Source organism: Sceloporus undulatus, chromosome 2 (genome assembly GCF_019175285.1).
Source record: "Sceloporus undulatus isolate JIND9_A2432 ecotype Alabama chromosome 2, SceUnd_v1.1, whole genome shotgun sequence".
Lineage (NCBI taxonomy): Eukaryota > Metazoa > Chordata > Lepidosauria > Squamata > Phrynosomatidae > Sceloporus > Sceloporus undulatus.
In genome coordinates, this window is record NC_056523.1 from 174,647,909 (window position 1) to 174,670,746 (window position 22,838).

Below are 22,838 nucleotides of genomic sequence, written 5' to 3' on the forward strand. Positions count from 1 at the left end.
ATATATATATATATAGACATGCATATACATATTCTCTGTGTGTGTGTGTGTGTGTGTGCATATATTTATATATATATACACACACACACACACACATATACATATATCTGGCACACAAGCGCACACAAAAGCAGCAATCCCATTGATTACAGATCCAGTGTTTAGATGGGCAGAAAACCAGACCTCAGGAGGACATCTAAACACTGGATCTGTAATCAATGGGATCCCTTTGAGGATCTGGTTTTCTGCCCATCGAAACACTGGTTCTGCAATCCATAGGATCTCTGAGATCTGGTTTCTGCACACCTAAACGCAAAATCTGGAGCGGGGAGGGTATTTTGTTGGGGGGGGGGGTTAGGTTCAATTATAAACGATTTTGCGCTGGAGAAGATGAGAGAGAGAGAGAGAGAGAGAAGGAGGGGAGAGAGAGAGAGAGAGGCATTTGGAATAGTCACACTTGTCAAGTGAGACCATCTTTTAGCTCTCAGAAGCAGCAAATCCATGTGAACTCTGGGTGAACCAAGATTGAAGCCATAAATCATCGCTACAAAAGCCGGCTGCTGCCTGCGAGTTCCAGACCCTTACCTTTAACGCTTTCACGGGCGAAGAAGAAGAAGAAGGAGATGGAGAAGGAGAAGGAGAAGGAGGAGAAGGCGGCAAGGCAGAGCTACAAAAGTTCACAGAGCTCGGCGCGGCCCGAAACAAGGAGCCGGAGGGGGAGGCCGGGCCCCGGGGGGGGGATCTCAAAGGGGGAGATGGGGGAAGCTAGGCGGCAAGGGAGGCCCTCCACCCCCCCCATCCCCTCCCCAAAACAATCTCTTTCAGGAGGGAGGGCCAGGGTGATCAGGAGCAGGTTCGGCTCAGGGAGGGGAGGGGGTGGGGGGGGATGGGGATGGGGGGCACAAGGACGCAATCGGACGTCACTCAACAAAGGCCAGGGCCGAGGATGGGGGAGGGAAAGGAACCCGGACAGCAGGCGTCAATCTTGGGGGGGAGGGAGGGGGGAGGGAAGAAGAAGAAGATGATGGTGGTGGTGGAGGAGGAGGAGGAGGAAGGGGAGAAGAAGAAATAGACGAGGAGGAGGAGGAGGAGGAGGAGGAAGAAGAAGAAGAAGAAGAAGAAGAAGAAGAAGAAGAAGAAGAAGAAGAGGAAGAAAAGGAAAAGGAGGAGGAAGAAGAAGAAATAGAAGAGGAAGAAGAAGAGGAGGAGGAGGAGGAAGGAAACAGTCCATTTCTGCCCCTGAACCACGGTCTTGCAAATAAACATAGCAACACAGGGGGGCGGGGGAGTCTCATAGTATGGGTTACTGCCACACCGTGGGGCCTGTCATTTCTGAGTCACCTATGGGCCCCTTCACTTGGAGACACTTCACGGGCAGCCCCAAGGGTGCCTTGCCTGGGAGAGAGGGCCCCTCCACGCCATGGGCCTCCCTTCCTCAGGGAAGGCCTGCCTGGGCCCCATCTGATCGGCAAGCTCCATTTGTCTTGGAAGGAGAACCTGCCTGCCTTCCAGATCGAACCAGCGCCTAAGAACTTGAGGGAATCAGTGCCACCCACCCACACACACACACACACACATACACACCCCACACAGGAACACGAATATTTGGGACCCTCCCCACCTCCCCCAGTTTCCAAAACCGCCTCGCCCTCCTTTGCCAGCGAGGCCCGGCTCCCAAACCCAAAGCGGGAGGAGGGCAAGCTTCCCCCATCTATAGTCGAGTAATCTATTATGACAAACAATATGATGGATATAGTTTATGTTAATCGCCATGCCCTTTCCTCTAGAATTTAACTGTAAGTTAATGGACACCGGAAACTGGAATTCTACATGGCTTGCTAATGGGTTTAGGTATTAGCTAGTCCTAACGATGCATACAAATGCACTTGTCTCTGTAGGCTGCCTCAAGATTTATGGCTCTTTTGCCTTCTGTAGCTGTAAACAAGGAGGTGCGGGTGGGGGGGCTTGAGAAAAGAGGGGAAAGAAACCCTGGACTCGGTGCTCTGGAGCATCTTCAAAAACAACAACACACACACACACACACACCTCTTTCTTTCTCTTTCCTTCTTTCTTTCTTGGGAGGGTGCGTTTGCAAGGAATGGCCCAGATCGGTCGTAGGAGGGAGATTTGACTAAGTCGGCAACTTTCTCTCACACTCTCTTTTTTGGGGAGGCTTCATTCTGCCTCTGCCTTTGGCCCACGCTTCCCATCAACGGGGGGGGGGGGGGGGAATGCTTGAAACCCCACCGAGAAAAGCTCTCCTAAGACCTATAATAAAGCCGTCGTTGCAAAGCCCTTTCCGACGATGAAGGATGAGGGGGATCCAGGTGTGGGAGGTGTGTCAGGGGTCTTGGAAAGGAAAGTTTACCTTGGGGAGGGGAAGGAGAGGGAGGAATACCCCCTTTTCCTTTAAAATACACTAACAATAGCCACCCACACACCCACAAATCCCGACAAAGGAAGACTGAAGCTTTGCATCTATCTCAGTGTAGGATGGCGGAGGGTGGGGTGGGATTAAGAGAGTAACTTTTTCTGAGGATGTGCTTCAATCCTGTGTGCTTTCTTCTACAGATCCAAACCAGGAGTCTCTCTCTCTCTCTCTCTCTCTCTCTCGCAAAGGAGTAAGTGGTGATGTCGGCCGGCAAGAGCAGAAGGTGGCCCAAGGAAGAGTTTGTTCCTCTTTCAAATGGTAAAAGAACCTCTGTGTGTTTGTGTGTATGTCTGTGTGTGTCAGAAACAGTGCATGCAAATGTCCATATAGATAGATACACTTTTGTCGGTATACTTTTGGGGGGGGATGTTTGATCCGCCTTCTGGTCTGATCTTCTCTCTCTCTCTCTCTCTCTCTCTCTCTCTCTCTCTTTATGTGGGTTTCTCCAGGGCTGAGCCGAGGGACGCAGGAGCAAGGAGGAAAGGACAAACGTGCAATGCTTTCTTGAACAGGTATGGTCTTCTCCTCTTCTTTGCTTGGAAAGGTGAATGGGCCGAAAGGAGGGGAGGGGAGCAGCCCGAAGGGGAGCAGATGTCCCCCAGAGAAAACGCTATTGGGAAAATTGACTGGTTTGTAGGCGGCTGGAGATTTGGAGAAGCCGGCCTGACGTGGAGCAACTGGGCGATTGTGCCGGTTTGAGGAGTTCCATTGCTCCCTCTTCCTAAACAAACAAACAAACAAACAAACAACCCTCTAGCCCGCCTTTCCCTTCCTTTTTGCAAAGTCCTTCCCCAAACACACAGGGAGGCCTCTGCTATAGTTATGGGGAGGCGGCTGTGTGTGTGTTTGCATCTTTGTAATGAGTTTGTAGCTCCTCTCCATTGCGACTGAAATGCAGATATTTTGTGGGACCGTTCTCATTGTTAACGTTTCTCCCTGGCGGCTGCCCTCTCACTTCCAAATACATTTGGGATTTGGGGCAATCCTGAGCCTGGGAGACACTGATCAAGCGATCAGCATCAATGGGGGGCTCTGGGGGCCATCAAAGAGTTAATCTGCAAAGGGATCTTGAATATTATATGTAATAATGTGTCCTTCAAGTCGCCGAACCCATGAATTTCACATGGTTTTCTTAGGGAAGGAATATCCAGAGGTGGTTTGGCAGTTCCTTCCTCTGAAATACAGCACCTGGTGTTCGTTGGCGGTCCCTCCTCCGAGTACTAACCAGGGCTGGCCCTGTTTAGCCTCCAAGATCCGAAGTGATCTGGTACTTTTAGGCCAGGACACTTTAATACTGCGATATCACAGGCAATATTGTTTGTTTCCCGCTTGGGCGTGTTTCTTTATCGTTAGAAGCCTTATTATTGTTTAGGAAAGGAATAATTAGGTTTCGATTGTATTTTATTTTTACCAAAAGAATTTTTTTTCTGGGGGGAGGGGAGGAGGAGGAAATGTGAGCTGGGCTCTTCTAGCGATCATTTTGAAGACCGTTTCTGGCCTCTCTGGAGTTGTTTGCCAGAGTTACGTCTTTGGATTTAGAGTCGTAGGAAGTCTCACAACTTCCAGAGGGGTTTAGATCCTGAAAAGTGAAGGAAAAGAAAGAAAATGAATACCACTCCGAGGATCCTAGGCATCTGTAGTGAGGGGGGGGGACTACGAAGTTCAGTGGAGTTTACTCCTAAGTGTGCATGCGACTCCTCCTCGGATGTATTTATCCCTGCTTTTATTATTTATTCTTCTTCGAAGTACCTACTTGCGGTAGTTGTGGTTATTGTTGTTTTAGTTTCTAAACAAGTTAAAACTTGGCCACCGTTGAAATGCATTGTCGAAGCTGGGTTTTTCAAAAGACTCTGAATGTGTTGTATATATTTGCGTGTTTGTTTTAAGGAGAACTAAGCAAACCAGCGTTGGGCTTACTGGGTCTGTTTTTATTCCCTCCCCCTTAATCTATGGGGAGAGATGGGTAAGAAATTATTATTATTATTGTTATTTCTATTATTATTATGGCTTCGGGTTGGCTTTTCTATTGCGTTTTCAGGGGAAGTGTAAGATTTACAAAAATGGGAAGACGTGGGTTTAATGTCGGGGAGGAAGGATCACCATCCAATACTTTCCGATGGGTGGGAGAGGCTAGTAGTCGGAGCTTTACTCTGAGCCGCCCCAGTCCTCTCAACACATGTGAATCCCTCCTCAAAGTCCTAAAACAGGGATGCCCGGTTTTGTATAGTCTTGTATAGCCTTTTATTTATTCCCGCCAAACAACAAAGAAGAAGAAAGGAAAAAAGGGGGGGAGTAATAATTCAGGATCACTTCAAATAGATCAGAAATGTCTTTTGCAATCAATTGCTCCTCTTCCTCTCTGCAAAGTAAAAGGTTCTGCTTTGTTTTTAAGAAAAAAGAGGCCTTGCGAGGAGGAAAAATGGAAGTCAATCTTCTCTCTGAACTCCTTTGAGAATATTCAGAAAACCTCTCACTCCGGATCGCCCGGGTCTCACAGCTCAAGACACGTATTTCAGGCCCCAGGTAAGCTCCGTATTGTGCATCGCTGCCTTTTTAAACAAACAAAACGGGCCCTAAGTAGGAAATCCTTTTGGAAAAACCAAATTTGGGAAGGAAAGGGAGCTTGGCTGGAGATGCCAGACATTGGAAACGCGGCTGCGTTGCTTAGGAGGCCCGCTTTGAGATGCATAAAATATTTAAAACTCCTAGTCAACCTTTTTCCTATTTATTGCCTGGTATAATTCAACATTATCGTGTATTAATAAGCCAATAATGATAATCTCTATAGGAAAAGCCTGCTAGTCGGGCCGCTTTTATGGCCGCCCTTATCCTTTCTAATGACCTTTGGCTCGGCAGAGTAATAACTCATTATGGAATGAGCAATTGTCTGGAGTGCCTTAAATACCTCACAATCTTTCTCTCTCTCTCTCTCTTTCTATTTCTCCTCCCAACTCTCCGGACACTTCCAAGACGGGACACAGTAGAGAAGAAAGCAAGAAGGGGCTTTCCAGTTCCCTTGGCCCCTCCACCCTCCAGAAACATAGAGATTTCTTGCTGCAAGGTACTGTTCATCTGGTTTTTCTGCATTTTGTCCATTTATGGCCTCTGGGCTCTTTAGAAAACAGCATCTCCAAGTAATAGCCTGGCCATGTTCTGTGATTACTACTCTTACTCCTAGTAGTAATGCTCTTTGCACTATTACTAATAGCACTTCCATTTTGCTATTATCATTATATCAACTGCAGTAGTACCAGCATTATTACTGTTGACACAATTGGAGCGGTATCATTAAACTGTTGCCCCTCTGGAAAGAAATAGATGTAGTAAAATACACCAGTACTACTTACTACTCATGCAATTGCAACTTCCAGTATCAACAGTGTGTATGTAACATTTTTAAAATATATAAATCTCCCAAAGCAAACCTTGGTTTTTACCATTTATATACAATATTTTAATAGACCATTGTATTTAATGGAATTTGAGCATCCTTGCATTTTGATAAATTGGGACCAAACTGCAGCAGATACCAAGGGCCCACGGTATTGCTAGATTATATAGCATATTTCATCTATTCATTGGTATAACAGAAGAGTAACAGTGTTAGTGTCAAGCCTGGTGCAACAATACCAACAAAGAAACTGGTGGCATCTTAAAGATTAAACAGTTTTCTTATGGCATCAGCTCTGGTGGACAAAAGCTCACTTCATGAGATCTATGCAGTGTTATCTGGAGTTATAAGTATATAGACACATATGGCTGGAGAGGGTTTGTAAACAGGGAGGGCAGAAGGGAACACTCGCCTTCCTTCGCATGTATCTCTGTGTAAAACTGAGTGGTGTTTTTTTAAGAAAACAAAACAAAAGATTAACAGCAGAATCCTATGTATGTTTAGATAGGAAGTGAGATTTACAATGTTTTGAGCAGCTGGCACTTTAGCAAGTATATAAAGAATTGTGGCCTATATTCTTAAACTACTTTTAAGATTTGCAAAACTGGAATGTGCGTTACTTGACACTTTTTCATTCCTTGAACCTGAATATCCTTTTAATGAATTGTTTTCCAGTTGTATTAAAGACAACTTTTGAACCAAACTATAGTCTTAGGAGTATTTCTTTCCCTCCCCCCTTTCAAGGATTGCAAGTCTTATGTTTGATGTGTACATACACACCCACAAGAGAGACCTGAGCTCAGGCCTCACACATTTGCCTCAGGTGTTTTGAATGCGGACATGGTTTTCCTAGGGAAATCAAAGTAATTTGCTTATGCGAGGCTATGAGGTTTCTTCGAAAACATACATTTTGTTTAAACATAATACTAATAAAAGGACGCACACATATACATGAAAAAAAAATCCTGCTCGCTACCAACGGTCTTCCTCAGATAAATCTATAGAAAGATAAAATACAAGCTACCTAGTTAAGATAAAAAATGTTAAATATTAGGAATGGAGTGAAGATCTCTCGCTGTCACCCTAAAAGTATGCCATTCCCTCTCACTGGATTGAGAGCCTATAGGAAAAGCAGGAGGGTCAAAGTAGGACTTTGCTGGGTCTCCTACATGATCCTGAGTAGTAATATGGAGTAGCAATATTCAGTGTGAAGAGGGGGGGAAAGAGGGTCTGAAAGACCAAAGGCAAATGCAGGCGCATGGAGCTCTAAGCAAAGGCATGACATGTAAGACCACAGAATGGGCTGACTATATACATGGTGTAGAAATTAAAGCATGTTGTTTAGCTCACGGTTTCCATGATTTCGCCTCCCACCAGGGCATGCATGGATCTGTAAACACCTCAATACAGCACTTGATAAAATGTAAACAGATGCATACACCCATAAATAGATAGTTAAACGGTTACAGGTTGGGTCTCCTTTATCTGAAATGCTTGGGACCAGAGGTGTTTGGGATTTTTTAAAATTGGATTTTGGAATACCTGTATTTGTATGTACATACATAAGGAGATATCTTCGAGATGGGACCCAAGTCTAAACACAAAATTCATTTGTTTCATATACATCCTATACACATAGCTTGAAGGCAATTTTATACATAGTATTGCTAATAATGTTGTGTATGAATCAAAGTTTATGTAGAGTGAACCATCAGAAAGCAAAGGTGTCACTATCTCAGCCATGTGTGTAGATGATTTCCAAAATCCAAAATATTTCCGGCTTGTATTTACTAAAGCATGGGCTGGTTAATGTGGAGACTGAGTTTGGGAAACTTACTTTTTTGGCATACAGTTCCTAGACTTCCCCTAGCCAGAGGCTGGCAAGGGAATTCTGGGAGATGTACTACAAAAAAGTAACTTTCCCAAGTTCAGAGTGAGGGATATTTTAAAACTGAACTTAACAGTTTTGGTTCCCCCACCGAAAGAAATTTGCCTCTACCATTCTTGCATTTTTAAACAGTGAAGCAATCGTTCCTGAGAGCGATGAGAGTGTGCAGGAGATCACAGGATGAAATTATGTTGAATGAGAGACTATAAACTTCAAAGTATCTCAACAAAGGTCCTTCTTCTGGCAGATAGGTGAAAATAGAATCTCTCAAGGGTGAATCCAGAGACCAAACTGTGCCACATTATTGTTGTTTCTTTTTTAAGGTGGCATGCTAAAATTCATTTCAGGGTACGGGTACTATGGTAATATATAAACATAAGAAATTCAATTGTCGTTATGTGACTTCAGATCATTTCCCACTTATGGAGACAGTAAGGTGAACCTATCATGGAGTTTTCTATGCAAGATTTGTTCAGAGGAGGTTTGCTAGTGCCTAGTTCTCTGGGGCTGCAAGTGTGTGATTTGCCCAAGGTCACCCAGTGGACTTCATGGCCAAGCTAGGAATCAAACTCTGATCTCTGAAGCTGTAGTCCAACACTCAAATCACTATGCCACACTGACTCAGACCACACAAATATCTCAGACACTTCAGGAAAATAAAGGGCTAATTACAATTGTTATCACCAACCAGAGTAAATTCATTGAATCAATGGCACCTACCTAAGTGCTGAGTATCATGTTCCCACTGATTTAGTGGGTGTACTTCAGCTGAGATTTACAGCTGGATTTAGGCCAAAAGGTTATTGATAAGCAGCAACAAATTTTAGACTGCTTCTTTCACACACAGGATACATCAAAGACTTCTTCATACAAATGCACCAGTGTAACACATCCATTTGTAATTCAGCACATGCAGAATACAACCTACATTAGAACTAGCTGAAACTAGTTGAAACACAAAATCAGCACAAAACCATGGCCAAACCAAAGACCCTTTTTCCCCAGGTCAAGGTGTATATGGCCTACAAAGCCATCCAAGTTGCTTGGGCTGCATTTGCACTGCAGAAATGATGCAATTTTACTCCACTTTAACTGCTATAGAATCATGGGGTTTGTAGTCTGACAGAAAAAGCTAAATATATCATAAAACTACATATCCCAGAGTTCCATAGCATTAAGCCATGACAGTTAAAGTAGTGTCACACAACATTATTTCTGCAATGCAACTGCGGCCTTGGTCACATAAGGCAGAAAATCTCACAGGGGCCTCTCCCCACCCCTACCAGCAAAAGTCCCAATACAGTAATAAGAAATTTGAACAAATGACAATGATCTTCCCTTTCATGGCATCCAAAATTTGTAACCTAAGGTAACTCATCCTCCACTTTGCCTAATAGCAGGGCCAGACTTATATTTTACGTTCCCATGGTGGGCTGATGAGTGGTGAGCCAAAGTTGCTCAACCGGAACACTGTTGATTTAGGTCTGTGATTTGCAGCAGCCAGGGCCAGTTTAAGGTATTTTCACAAATGAAATAAAAAGTCTAAAGATCCAACCCCCATTATTATTATTATTATTATTATTATTATTATTATTATTATTATTTAAATAACATATTGAAAATACAGAGGCTGAAAAGCTGGAAGCTGTCACCCAAAGGAACTGCTGTATGTCTCATCATGGTAAAGTCAATCCTGATATCATTTGCACAGACAGCAGTGTAAACAATGGTAGCCATCCTGGAGCATGGAGACCAGAAGCCAGAATGTCATATTAGTCGCACAGTGACTGCCAATGGCTATGCTTTGTATGATGCAATAAAGGCATTGCCCTAATGTGGGTTCTGGAATTTGCCTTATGGCCAAGACAATTCTCTTTGCTTTTCGTATGTGACTTTGAAGCATTCTGGTATGTGTGTGTGCTTGTTTGTGTCGGTGTGTCTGTGTATGAGAGAGAAAAAAATTATTTCTATCAACCTTCAGAGCTCCTGACACACATATATCAGTGATGCTAATGGAAAAGGGCATACTTAAGATACCACATGCACAAGACAGTTGTTCAGCTACTTTGAAATGTTCACAAAGCATAACCAACATCACAAAATCATCCCATTTTGCCACCCGCTGAAGTGCTTGTGCAGAAGAGTGCTGAGATCTTGCTGTTCAGCCTACTGTTTTTCAAATCCAACAAGGTTATAAATCCTACACCAAGTTTATTACAAGTTTATTATCTTCACTGTAGCCATAACAACACAATACAAGGAATAATGTGATACAGGGTAAAAAGGAGGGGGGAATGAAAACCATATTGCAAATACATAACTTGCACTGTATCTTTTTGGCTCTAGATGATGTTCCTTTATACAAAATCCTCCCTATTTTGAGCAAGCCAGCTATATAGATATAGATTTTATTCCTTTCTTTTTTTAAAAAAAGTCTAATTATATATAGTAGATGTGACTTTAAGCATTAACCTAAAATGCCAATTTCAGATTGACTGGCCAATATTGAACCTTACTGAAGTCTTGCTGCTTGATATTCAAATACAATGAACAGAATAACAAGTAACTGGAAGAGATTGAACAGTTCCAGAACTATTGACACATAATTGGTTCTCAGGGGGAAGGTCTGTTTTAAAATTCACTTCCTAAAAGATGGAAGTGGCATAAGCTCTGTTTTAAGTTGTGGGATCCTTTTTATTCTAAGGAGTCCGGGATTCATAGGAACATCTTTGTGTAATGTGCTGCCTTCACAGATACAAAGAGGGAGAGAGTCCCTTTTATTTAGCCTCCTCCACTTAATTGCTGTTGAGACATCTTATTATATCTACTGTCTACGATGGGAGTGGGAATCCTATGGTATCCCAGATGTTGCTGGACTATTAATCCTAGCAGCCCAAGCCAGCATAGACAATTACGAGGAATACTGGGGGTTATAGTCCAACAACACTAGTTGTTGTTGTTGTTGTTGTTATGTGCCTTCAAGTTGTTTCCACCCTATGGCAACCCTAATTTGAACCTATGATGGGGTTTTCATGGCAGAATATGTTGAGAGGAGGTTTGCTCTTGCCTTCTTCTGAGGCTGAGAGAGTGTGTCTTGCCCAAGGTCACTCAATGAGTTTCTATGCCCAAGCCGGGATTCAAACCCTGGTCTCCAGAGTCCAGTGCTCCAACAACTACACAACACTACCTCTCACTTCCCAGTACTAGATGCTCCCACATCCTGGGATTGACACTCTTTTGAGTCTGATTTATGTGGCACATCATCATTCCATGCTGGGATCTCATTATTTCCAATTTTCATATAAAGCATAGCTTTACTGGTCCATAAGAAGAGATGTCAACATTTCTAAGAAGGATCTCAATCTTCACTAAAATAAAGAAAAGGGAGAACCCAGCCTAAATCCTACAGTTAGTCCCAATTACAGTGGACCTGCTGAACCAGTGGGAACTTGATAAATCAATAGCTATGTAAGTTTCATTGATTTGGTGAGTTTGCTCTAGTTCTGTCTATCAATTGTATTTAGGAAGGAAATGGAAAAACGGCCTCTCAATAGTCCTTGCCTAAGAAAATCCTATGAATTTCATGGGGTCGCCATACATTGACAGATGATTTGAAGACACATACACACACAACTATAACAACCTTAATTCAACTGAGCAAAGCAAAGCTGAATTCAAATGTGTTATGAGATAACTAATCCACACTAATTGATGTTGAGTGGGCCCCTTCTCTGAAACTATAATTTAGGTATCTTTTCAATGTGCCTTATCATCTTTATATAAGAGCAGCCCAGCAATCATTCACACATATAGATAAACCATATAAGTTGACACACAAACACCTGCATCGTTGACATCGGAGGCATTTAGAAAATGTACGAGGGAAGCAGATGTGTAAAAACAACAGAACTGGTAATACATAACTGTATTGATCACATTCCACAGAGGCTAGGAAATGTCAGGAACCAATTTCTAAGGATCAACATATTCTGTTCAACTGAAGTTACTTTTAATCAAAGGGCACTGAGGCCCTCTCGGATCACACCCATGGGGAAAATACTCGCTTCTGTTGGCTGAACAGCTTAAAGAATTGCAGGGGAAGTAAACACTTTCTAAGGCGGGAGAGCACAGCAAGGGCATCTCTTATGCCTAGGATGGTCTGTAATCTACCACCTTTCAAGGCACCAAGAAGACCTGTACAACTTTATAAAGGGCAATACTTGGTTAATAACAGCATGTTAATTTGCTACCTTCCTGCTATGATCGTATGTCAACCCTCTTCACTAAGCTATGAAGGCAGCATCGGAAAGTAGGCAGGAGGTGGGGGAGAAAAGCCCATACTAGTTCTGATTTATTGGTGGCAAAACAAATTCATTAGGGTTTGATTATCAAAGAGCTTACATCTTAAAAAGCTGGCTAAGGTGTAGAGCTTTTAAAGGCCCACTCCGTCAAAAGGAAACGAAAGGAAATTGGCATGAAGGGAATGGGCTATTTGCCATGAGATGTGCTCCTCTCCTTACCCCTCATTCTTTGTATGCTAATATCACAACCACTGGATGCACGACAGAACAGAAAGACAGCAACAACACATTTCCATGGTGATAGCTATTGTTGAATGTGACATTCATACACAATGATTTGTTTTCAAGCAATGGGTGCAATCCAGATGCTCTCAAATCACCAAGAGCACTGGCTTCAGCGAGAGATGGGATGGATTTGTATTGTATACTGTATCACCACAGGCCACTTGGGATATCTATCTGTGAGTATGAAGGCTATGTTGCATCAGATATTTCCAAGTGATCAGCCAGCACATGGAATCTACACTGTGAACAAGTGAGTCAAACATCAGATCTGCATAGCAAAATGCCCTACCAAGATCCACACTCACACAAGAACTGGTTTCTGAGAAAGCATTTGCATGGTGTCAGAAGCATACATGAGAAGCGGGGCATGGTGGTGAGCAAATGCTTACCCATGAGACAAATTTGCCTGAATTAGGGGTATTAAATATGAAATACAGACTTGCTTCTGATGAAACTGTAATATGATACAAAGTTCATTCTCCATTTCACCTGAATTGACCTTGCCTAGTCTTTGCCCATGGTTATCATTTCTTTGAAGTACCTCCTGTAAGAGGTGTTGATATTGGGCCATCCTGCACCACACTCTTCCAGATTCCACAATCCTACATCTGCCAGCATTTCAGCACTTTCTATTTAATCCATTTGGATTTACTCCTCAGGCACAAGTCGCAGGACCAGGATGTTCATGAGCTATGTGACTCCTATTGACATTGAAATATTTGATATTTACAGAACCATATTATCTCATCATCTCCTGAAGACTGTACAGTACAAGCCAGACTCACTGTGGGCTGTGCCCCCAATCCCTGCAGTTTACAAAAGGACAGCTGTTGCTCCTCACACATGACAGACCCAATGAGAACTCTGTGTGCAGAATATATGGTTTCTTGTTCTTAAAATACAACCAATGGTGAAAAGGAAATTTTGCATTATCTGTTGCATAGCAGCAAACTTGGTACACATGTCAGTCCACAAGTACCCACTGAAATAGGTTTGGCTGAGAGAAAGTAACTGGTACAAGGTGGGCCAGTGGGCTTCATAAAGAGCAGCGATTTGAGTGAAATTATAACAGCCTCCCCCAGCCTTCCAGAAGTTTTAGCAGACAGTTCCCATATTTTCTTACCATTAGCCATGTTGGCTGAAGATGACTGCAGTTGTAGTCCAAATATTCTGAGGGACACCAAGTTGGGGCAGGCTGACCTACAACACATATGATTTAACATTCACTATTTAACATTCACTACCAATGTCAGTTTCAATGACTGATGGCATTTTTTAAAAATCAGGTTTGTTGCTGCTTTAGGGAGACCCTTTCAGTCGTAGAGTAGAGAGTATGAACTCCATATCAATTATCCGGCTTCAGTTTTTCTATGCGAGATTCCCACCCCACCTCACTGACTTTTTGCTTAGAAAATATTTATCTATTTGATTTATATCCTGCCTTTCTCCCAAAGGGACTCAAAGCAGTTTACAATATAACTAAAACAAATACATAGGATAAAGGTAGGCAAAATGTGTATCACCAAATGTCATTTCAGTATTCTTTTCACTTTTCTTTCCATTGGCCAGGCCAGTTAGGGCTCCTGGGAGCTGCATTGGATGTTTTTGAAGTATATTTTCAATCTGCTGGATGAAGACCAAGTGTTGGAAAGCCAAAGTTGCCAAAAGATGGCTACTCCCACCACTATTCTCTCCCTGACCCCACTCCACTACCACTCTTTGTGTCTAGTTATTCTCCATCTCTGTTCTACATCCTGAATGTTATTTTTAAGCACCTGCTTAAATTCTCCCCCCTTTCAAGAAAACCCTCTCAACCAAGTGCTTAACTTTGTTCAAGTGATTAAATCTCCCAGAGAGGCAATGGGATTTAAGCAGGTGCTGCTAATGTTTTGAAGACATCAGCTAGGATTCCTTCTGTCATAGATGTTAAAGTATTTATCCTGCACCGAAGTCAATGCCACCACTTGATCATGAATTTGAAGCAATCAAGTTGTAATCATTTTTAAAGCAGACTCCCACTGATTTCACCTCTCTAGAGCCTCTGCCTACCCACAGTCTGCCTGCTTAAATTTCATAGTTTCTGTGTAGGATGCATTTGCCTGAACATAGTATATGAACAAACAAACCTATTTGCACTATACTATTATCTAATTGTTTTAAGATGCTCCTTTCCACTGAATCTAACCCAAAGCTATATTCTTTTGTTACCATGGGCTATTTCACACATTTATATTTCAGAAAATGCAGGATTACCACAGAGCATGCATCCAGGAGAAAGCTGTAGTAATGCCTGCTCCCATTTCAAGTGTTAATCCATAATATTTGTTACATCCATATGTCACATTTTAAGGAATTCGTTTAGGTAATCATGTAGCTCTCTGTGTATTAGTTGACTGAAACTTCCATCAGCCCTGGACACATAACTAGTGGTGAAGAATGTTGGGAGTTGTAGTTCAGCAATGTGTAGAGAATCACACAATTTCCAATGTACATCTAAAAATTTGACATGTGAATAGGGAATCTTGGTATTGTTCTCGTGTTTTGTCATTCTTTCTTCTTGTTATCTCATCATCCAAACCCATCCTTGGTTGAGGTGCTATCCTCTGGAAGAACAGAGAACCAAGCTACCCCACCATTCAGTTTTTTTTTTAAAGTGTCACATAGATGATTGGACTATATGTGATAGAACAATTGTTAAGCTACATTACTCTGGAGGATAAGACTGAGTTGGTTAAAACTGAAAGAAAGAAGATTTTGATTAAACGTGACAAAGGGTGTCCTAGAGTATGAGATGTTAGACAGGGGAACAGACCACTTTGTCCGATGGTGGACTCTTCTTCATTGCAGATTTAAAAAGAAAAAGATGGGAGTGCACTCCAACAGGGGCTAGATGCCCTCTGAAGTGTCTTCCAGATCTGTTGCACTTGGATTCCTGCTTCCAGTGTTTTAATTAATATCATCTGGTTATTCTCTTTATGCATTAGCAAGTCTTTCCTAACTGCAAGAGAAGTCTTTTACGAAGAGTGTGCTTTGGATTCAGATAAATCCCAAAATCCAAATCCAAATGAGGCTGATTCAGATAGATTTGGGAGATGTCCAAATCAAAGCAGGACTCCCCTGGAGCAGACCAAATCAGAACCTGAATACTCTTAAAGATTCATTTGCAGTTTGGATTTGGGAAGGTATAGACATGGCTTGTTTCAATGCTTCTTTTCTATTTGAGAAACAACATGTACTTTTCTTAAAAACTGCAGTTTTAAAAACTAGGTCAGTCCTTTTTTAAAAGTCATTTTCATAACTATTGTCATAACAAACAAACAAACAAACAAACAACCCTAAATGGATAAGTATGTACTTAGAAGACTCTAAGGCTGCTGCCACACTGCAAAATTAATGCACTTTGGCAGAACTTTAACTGTCATGGCTCCCTCCTGGGATTTGTAATTTGTTATGGCATCAGAGCATTCTGGTAGAGAAAGCTAAATATCTCAGAAAACTACAAGTCCTAGTATTCCATTGCACTGAGCCATGAGAGTTAAAGTGGTGACAAACAGCATTAATTCTGCAATGCAGATGCATCTTAAATTCTAAAGGCTGCTCTTGTGCAATAGCCCTTGAAACTTTTCTTCTGGGACTTCTGTCTTGATCCACTAAGAAGGGGTGCAGATATTAGTTCTGCCAAGTAATTAAAATGATTGTTAATGTTAATCTTTTGTTGAGCCAATTGTCCTTTTTCTGAGCCAATCTATTGTTCAGTTCAAGTATACACATCTTATGGCCCTCCAAATGTTTTGGGGACTTTTGGCTAAGATTGTATGGGATTTTCAGTCAAATAACATGGGAAATCATCTATGCTTTAGTGTTTCTATTTGAATGTGAAAGCTGGACAAGGAAAAAAGCTGACAGGGGAAAAAAGTAAACTCGCTTTAAATATGATGCTGGAGCAAAGTTTTACAGACATCATGGACAGCCAAAAGGCCAAACAAACGAGTCCAAGAGCAAATCAAGCCTGCACTCTCCTTAGAAGCCAAAATGACAAAACTGATGCTATCATACTTTGAATATGAGCAAATGACTTACTGGAAAAAATAATTCCAACAAATTTGAAGGCAGTAGGAAAAGAGAAAGTCAGCATTACAGGTGGATTGACTCTATCAAGGAAACCACAACCCCAAGTTCTCAAGATCTGAGTGTCACTGCTGAAAACAGTGTTTCTTGGAGGTCTCTCATTCATAGGGCCACCATAAATCAAAGCTAGTTGGATAGTGCATAACAGACAACAAGAACAACAGCACACCCACAAGTTGCCCATGAATCAACAAGTTGAAAGCTTTCAGATTCACATGTTCTTCAGCTGGCTGGTATTCCAAGCAATAGTGTGAAACAGATGTGGAGTGTAATCTAGCTAGAGCTGATAATTTTAAAGTTGGATGGATGCAATAAGCACATACTTTAAGTCTTGCATGGAAATCAATGCCTCTGGTTCTGGCAGAATTAGTGCCTCACCCTGTGTCCTGCTTGTATGGAACAGCAGCAAGAACAAGATACATTACATTACAGGTCAACATCTAGTAGCAGCCAAGAGCCAGTGGATTTAAATGACTAGCCATTACTGAACACTAAACAAGAACCTTTTAATTTTTCTTTTTATTGTGAATACCTATTGTATGGGTTAAAAAAAATGTGAATCCAAAACAGGCAACAACAAAAGCTAAGACATTGTTTCAGATGTTTTCAATTCTAGGGTGAACAAACTGGGGGCTACCAGCACCAATCTTTGCTGATGATAGCCACAGAATTATTATTATTTCCTACCTGTCTTCTGAAAATGTACCTCCTCTGATGGAAGGAGAGAAGATTTATTAAGTGACTAGAAAATGTTAATTATGGCCATTAGTGTGGTAGTGGAGCCTGAGTTCACAAGGTTGAAGTGCTGGCATGTTGGGATTACCAGGGATGCTGAAAGTATCTGCCACCCCTGCTGCCAGGTTCCCTTTTCTGTCTGAGCTTAGAAGCAACCCTCACAGTACCCAGGAGGAGCCTATATGTTGCTCTGAGCTATTCATCTTTTATGCAACAGATTTGGATTTAGTCTTGTATTTGGATTTAGTCTTGAATCAGCAACTTAAACCCTCCAGCATTACAAAAGACTTGCTCATGATAGGGCTGAAAACAGATTTGGTGGATAGGGATCAATATAGCTGCCTCCATTTTTTAACTTTCCTTGGAAGACTGTTGTGTAGCTGGCACTCTAAAATTCACCTCTCTACTAATAATTATCATAGCAGCTGTTGTGAATGAATGGAGGAAGAGGAGCCTGAATGTCATAGAGGCTCAGTGGCGTCACTAGGGCTGGTGTCACCCCACTGTGGTAACGCATACATTCACCCCCAGGCTGCCTGGCACACACTCCAACCCCCACACTTCTGCCAGCCAGGCCACCTCTGCTGTGGTGATGATTGACTGGCACTGCCACCCAACACTCCTTTCCAGGTCTGCAGGGGCTGCGTGTTGAGCATAAAAAGGAGGTGACTTTCTTTACCACCAAACCTGGAGGGCAGCTGCTTCCCACTAGTAGCTGCTCATGAGGATGGGCTGTTTTTGCCACCTTTGTCCCATTTGGCCAGCATCCCTGCCAGACCAAGATGAAGCTTCCTGATAGTAGCCACCCCAGTGCCTTCAGCCGATGAATGGCAGAGGGACCCTGGCTGATGGAGGGGTCAACCAGGAAGAGTCGAAGGCCAGAGGAGACCACCACCCCACTCCTCTGAGAAGTCCCACAGTATGGATTTCCTGATCACTGCTAGTGACACCCCTGTAGAGGCTTATTGTAAGCCTGACAGCAGGGAACTATCAAATCAACTATTTTTATGCTGCTTTGTGAACCTTTTTGGCTAAAATGTAGGGTATTAAAACTCAAGTAAATAATAATAATCATCATAATAATAATTTATTTTTATCCTGCCTCTCCCACAGAATCGAGGCAGCTTACAACAGCAATAAATTACAATATAAAATATATCATACATTATAAAATGCATCCCATTATCTGCCCGCTCCCAACACAATACCATAATAAAATACAATTAAAACTATCAAAACAGTCAAAATAATCTGTAGCAATAAATAAATAAGGGTCCTGTGTGCTTTGTGTGGAAAAACACATTGCAACTTCTACTCCACCATGGGAATCCAGATGATGTCTGTGGTGACTCTTGCATCTGGAGCAAAAATTATATTCCTCTTCTCCATTGACCTACCCCTCACTGCAGTTGTTTACTTTATTCCAGTTAATTCAGTGAGCACGATCCAGGCCTATCTATATGCAGTCTACTTTGTTTCCACTTCTTGGTGTGTCACTAGAATGGGATGAAAATGTTGACAAACTAACCTTTACAGAAGACTAGTGCAACCAAATATGACTCATAGCCAAACTCTGAACACTTGATGACTCATAATCAAATGTGAACTATCAGAAAACATTCTTTTAAGGCAATGCAAAATAATGTTGACGTTTCATATATGGAATTAGACCGGCATTTCAAAATGCAAATAACGACTTAAATCTCCAGTCATCATATGGTAAATTTGTTTGTTGTGTACCTTCAAATTGCTTCTGACTAATGGTGACCCTAAGGCAAACCTATCATGGGTTTTGTTTGTTTGTTTGTTTGTTTGTTTTGGCAAGATATATTCAGAGGGAGTTTGCTTTTGCCTCTCTCTGAGGCTTCCCAAAGTCACCAAGTGGGTTTTCATGGCTTAGTGGGAATTTGAACCCTGGTTTCCAGAGTCATAGTCCAACACTCAAACCACTATGCCATTCTGTGGCTTGCATACATGTTGAATATCTATCTACAAATTGATCCATGGAGAGACCTATCAACTGACCTATCAACAGAAGATGCCAGCCACAGATGCTGGTGAAATGTCAGGATGAAACTCTTCTGGAACATGGCCACACAGCCCCCAAACCCCATAAAAATCTATGGATGCCAGCCATGAAAGCCTTCGACTTCATATCAAAAGATAGTTTTGTTATTGTTCCTAAACTGCAATCACATATATAACTTTTTAATCTAAGGACTAAGGTCCAATTAGATTTGTCTGGGGTTCCATCACACAGAAAGAATTGCCATATGAGACCTAATTTCAACACTGTGGCACAGCTTAGCCCTGGCATCTTCAACTGCTCCCTTCTGTGAATGGGGAAGCTCATTCCCCACTGCTTGCTGTGTCAGCAGAGAAGAGTCAAACTAGAATCTCTGTCATGGGCTGTAAAGAATGGATGTGCCCCCTTTTAGACTCTGCCTCTCTATGTACAATTATTTTGGAGTAAGACCTACTGGACTGGAAGTGAGCTTACTACTGAGTAAGCATATTTCACATCACAGTATAAAGCAGAAAGTGGGAAAGTTGTGGAACTCAGGAAGCTGCTGGACTCGTAACCTCCATCAGAGAGACAATAGGGATTGCTGTCTAATAACATTTGAAGTGCCATAGTTGCCCTACCTTTGGCATATAGGATTTATTGTGGCAGGTGGTTCCATCAGCATTGCCCTACTGCATCAACTACACCAACTGGATGTAAATGATAAAATGAGGTGATGGCAAGAAAAATAATTCTTTTTTTATTAATTTTTTATTATTTGTTAAAATACAGCATTTTTAATAATTTCTTGGGATAAGAAAAATAATTCATATTTGCATAGTTTCTAAATATGACTTTTCTCAGTAGTTCTTCCAGCAATCTTGTGGATCAAGTCAGTAGTCGGACCTCCTTATCCACAGTTTCTTTATCCATGTATTCAACCACAGCTTGAAAATATTAATATATACATATATGTATATATTCCTAAAAGCAAACCTTAATTTTCCATTATATATTTGGGACATCATTTTACTTTGCCACTGTATTTAGTGGAACATGAGAATCCACGGATTTTGATATCCACAGGGAGCCCTGGAAGTGGGTTGCCATAATTGTCCACTATTACCAGGGACAAAATGTAGGACAAATTCAAGACCAAACTGTAGGTCAACTGCAGGACAAAACTCAGCCCAAAATGTAGGACATTTAAGTTCCTCCATTTTTCTTAAATATTCTACATTTTGGGCTGAATTTTGTCCTGCAGTTGTTCTACAGTTTGGTCTAGAATTTGTTCCACATTTTGTCCCTGGTAATAGTGGGCAATTATGGAACCTAACCCCAGCATATAACAAAGGCCCACTGTATTACTGTTTCAGATAAATTAAGGGTGTCTGCAACTAAGACAGTTCAGTTGTCTAAGATCACTGAGTGGCTTTATGGCAGGGTAAATATATGAATTGTGGGCTTCTGGGCCCATGGTTTATTCGCTTAGCCACTGTGCATGAACTCCACAAAAATGAGCTCCAGATTTGCTCTTGGTACAGTTTCACTCACTGATGAGGAAAAGGCATGGGGAGTAGATTTTTATGATTCTTTCCAGGAACCCTGCAGACACAAGGAGAAGGGAGAACTAGCAAAATCTTCTCCCCACCCCCTTCCTGCTACTTGACAGTGTCTTCTGTACATGGAAGAAGCCTTGCTGTCTGTGGAAGATTTTAGTCAACTCAGTAACCTATATCGAGCTCATATGAAGGCTCATTGACCAATGAGAGAAATCAGTCAGGACTGTAGTCAGTAGTCAAAACTAAATAAACCCTGCAGCATTTCAGGACTTATAGATTTCTCTCTCTCTCTCCCCCCCCACCCCCACTCTGTGCCACCTCAATATAAAATTAAAGCAAGGACAGGGTGAAATTCTCTATTCTGTATGAATAATGAATTTTGGATGATTCAGTCACATGTTTGTAGAACCTTTACTTCAGGGGTTGGTTATTATCAGTTCTAGTATGTATTACCAACAGTGCAGTATTCTCGGTGTTGCAGTTCAGTAACATCTGGAGGAGTGCACATTGCCCAGACCTGTTTTAACCAGCATGCATTCAGTACAAATGTCAGATACATCTAAACAGATCTCTGCATGTGTAATATCTGGCCATAACTGATAGCACAATAACACAGTGTGCTCCTTCTGAAAAAGATATGGTGGAGGCAGCAAATGGGAAAGTTTGAGCTACTAATATCCCCATTGTGCAGTTATTAACAATTGGTCCTGTAGTTACTATCCAGCTATTTAAAAGCCTCCATAATATAATTTGTCAGTGGCCACAAAACTGATTGGATGATATAGTGGATGAAATAATTTGATCAGGGCGAAAGAAACACTTGGATTCATATACTAACTACAAATTGTGGGTTTTAACTATCCTTTTGGGTCACTAATCAGTTGTGGTGTTCTTGTAGGGATGTGTCACATACAAAAAGCCAAAATTCAACTAAGTATATCTGGCTTACTATTACAAGAGAACCTGGCTATTGACTCCAAACCTATTTGATGTTTTAATGAGTGTTAAAATAATGTGGGTTAATCCCATTTACACTACACTAAATTCAGTAGGACACAAGCAAATGAACAAATACCCTAAAGGCACAGCAAGATAACTACAAAATGAAATCGTTTGCCTGAATCCTATTGGTTTGGCCCCATGTAGAGTAGATCCATGGGATCAATTGTTGAACAATAAGTCAACATATAAATATATCCCATTGATTCAGTGGGTCTGCTCTAGTTATTACTAACAATAAAATCCAAGTTGTTCTATGACAGGATACAAATGCTATTAAATCAAAACAAAAATTGGCTACTGCACACATTTCAAAGAGAGATTCTACCTAAACATTAGCAAGAATTTCCAGACAATAAGAGCTTTTTGACAGTGGGATATGCTCTCTGGGAGGTTTATTTTATCACACAGGGGTTATCCTGTCCTTGTCCCTCCTTCCCACATGATCGCGAGAAGGACTTTCAGACGACATCACGCAGTTCCCATCATTAACCTGTCTGAAAAGCACAATTGGCCATGACTGTGCAAAACACTTTCAGATGACGTTCCACATATCCCATCATTAACCCATTATTAAAGCAACATTGGCCAGCATTTCTCATTAACGGAAGTTTGCGTTATTGCAATGCCACTTTAATGATGGGTTAATGACAGGATCAGTGGTACAGTTTGAAAGGCTTTTGTGCTATCGCAGTCATGGATAGGTTAATGATGGAATAAGTGATCACATCCCTATCCCATCTGTGTGTGATAATCTGCGTGGAGTCTCCTTTTTTGGAGATTTTTAAATAGAGGCTGGATGGCTATCTGTTGAGAGTTCTTTGTGTCTTGCTGCATGGTAGGGGATTGGACTGAATGGCCCTTGCAATCTCACCCAAACCTATGATTCTATGATTCCATGTTCATACACTACATTTGTTTGCTTATTTGTTTGTGGCATTTATGTATAGCCACCTGGAATCCTGTGTTGGGAGAAAGGCAGGATACAAAATCAATCAATCAATTCATCATCCAGCTTCCCAGGACACCAAGGTTCCTGAGGTCATGCACAAAAGATAAAAACATAAAAATTTTAAATACATAGATAAAATACTTTGAAATTAACCTTTAAAA

General features: G+C 41.6%; 1 protein-coding gene across 10 annotated transcripts in view; it reads right to left on the minus strand.

Moving 5' to 3' along the window:
* Positions 1-22,838, minus strand: part of LOC121920794 (homeobox protein Hox-D3-like) — a 204,290-nt gene that overhangs the window by 60,213 nt on the left and 121,239 nt on the right. For 9 of the 10 annotated variants that reach the window (XR_006101771.1, XM_042447990.1, XM_042447998.1 and 6 more), the window contains one exon: positions 13,420-13,496. The exons of the other annotated variant lie outside the window; for it this stretch is intronic. The gene's annotated coding sequence lies outside the window, so the exon portion shown is untranslated. The remainder of the gene's footprint in view (positions 1-13,419; positions 13,497-22,838) is intronic. 10 annotated transcript variants of the gene reach the window in all.